Here is a 1036-nt window from a genome sequence, read left to right as displayed (position 1 = left end):
CCCCCCCCCCCCGCGGCCCCTCCCCCATCGATGACCGCGGCCCGCGCGGGGGGGTTCCTGGGGGGCGGGTCCCGAGGAGGCCCCTCCCACTGACCTGTGGCTCCGGCTCCTCTCGCGGCGGCGCCCCCGGGTCCAGGGCGGGCGCGGGGCGGCGGGTCCCTCGGTGCCACAACCCCAAAGGCCCTCTTCGGACTGCGGGGCCCTCCGCCTCCTCGGCCGCTTCCTGCTTCTCCCCGACCGGGGCTCCGTTCTCCCATTGGCTCCGCCCCTTGCCAATCTGAGGCGACCCCGGCCGTCCCGGCGCGTCGTTGGGGGAAGGGCCCGTCGCTCAAAGAGAACCCCGCTTCCCATTGGGTGAGGGATTAGGTCGCGGTCCGCCCCTTTCCGATGGTCCCCTCATTGGATACGGACAGCGTTTTCCAGTCGATTTGAGGGTTTTATTGGTCGGCTCGTCTGCCGTTCAACAGCTCGACCGGCCTCACCCCCTCGCTTTATTGGATGCCGTTTGGACGCTCGGCCCGAGGAGCGAGACAAGCTGAGGACCCGCCCTCAGCCAATTCTCGTTGGCTTAAGGAGCTATTATTCATACACAGCTCTTTCTGTTCATTGGTCAAGGGCAATGTCACTCGGCTCTTCACCAATCAGGGCTTTCCAATTGGCTGAAACGGCGAGAGAGGCGGATCTTAAATCCATTGGCTGGTTGGCTGAGGTACCCAGAAATTGCAGCAGGTGTCCATTAGTTCAGACTGCCAATCTCGTCAATGAACCGCCCACAGAGGCGAGGACGGATTATGCTATAATTGGGTAAGAAAACCATCAATCAGAAATTTGCGCTTTTCATTTGTCAACGCCGTTTCCCCTTGATGATTCTTTTTCTCGTATATTGGCTAAAGCATTCTCAGAAGGCGGGTGCTACTCCTGCAATTGTAACATAATCCGCCCGCCCACAGTGGACAATCCTCCGCCTATGAGCAGCCGACGCGGGTTGATTGGTCAAGATGAGTGCCCCTCATGTGGTCCTTCCAGCAATTAAGCG

At 60.3% G+C, this 1036-nt stretch overlaps 1 protein-coding gene across 1 annotated transcript in view; it reads right to left on the bottom strand.

Annotated features, from left to right (window-relative positions):
- Nucleotides 1–218, bottom strand: part of ZNF687 (zinc finger protein 687) — a 50198-nt gene extending 49980 nt beyond the window's left edge. Inside the window, exon 1 of the mRNA XM_015410089.1 lies at nucleotides 95–218. The gene's annotated coding sequence lies outside the window, so the exon portion shown is untranslated. The remainder of the gene's footprint in view (nucleotides 1–94) is intronic.
- Nucleotides 219–1036: the final 818 nt, after the last annotated feature.

This window comes from Gekko japonicus, unplaced genomic scaffold (assembly GCF_001447785.1).
Source record: "Gekko japonicus isolate JY-2015 unplaced genomic scaffold, Gekko_japonicus_V1.1 scaffold424, whole genome shotgun sequence".
NCBI classification, from domain to species: Eukaryota; Metazoa; Chordata; class Lepidosauria; order Squamata; family Gekkonidae; genus Gekko; species Gekko japonicus.
This window is presented reverse-complemented; position numbering and strand designations above follow the sequence as displayed.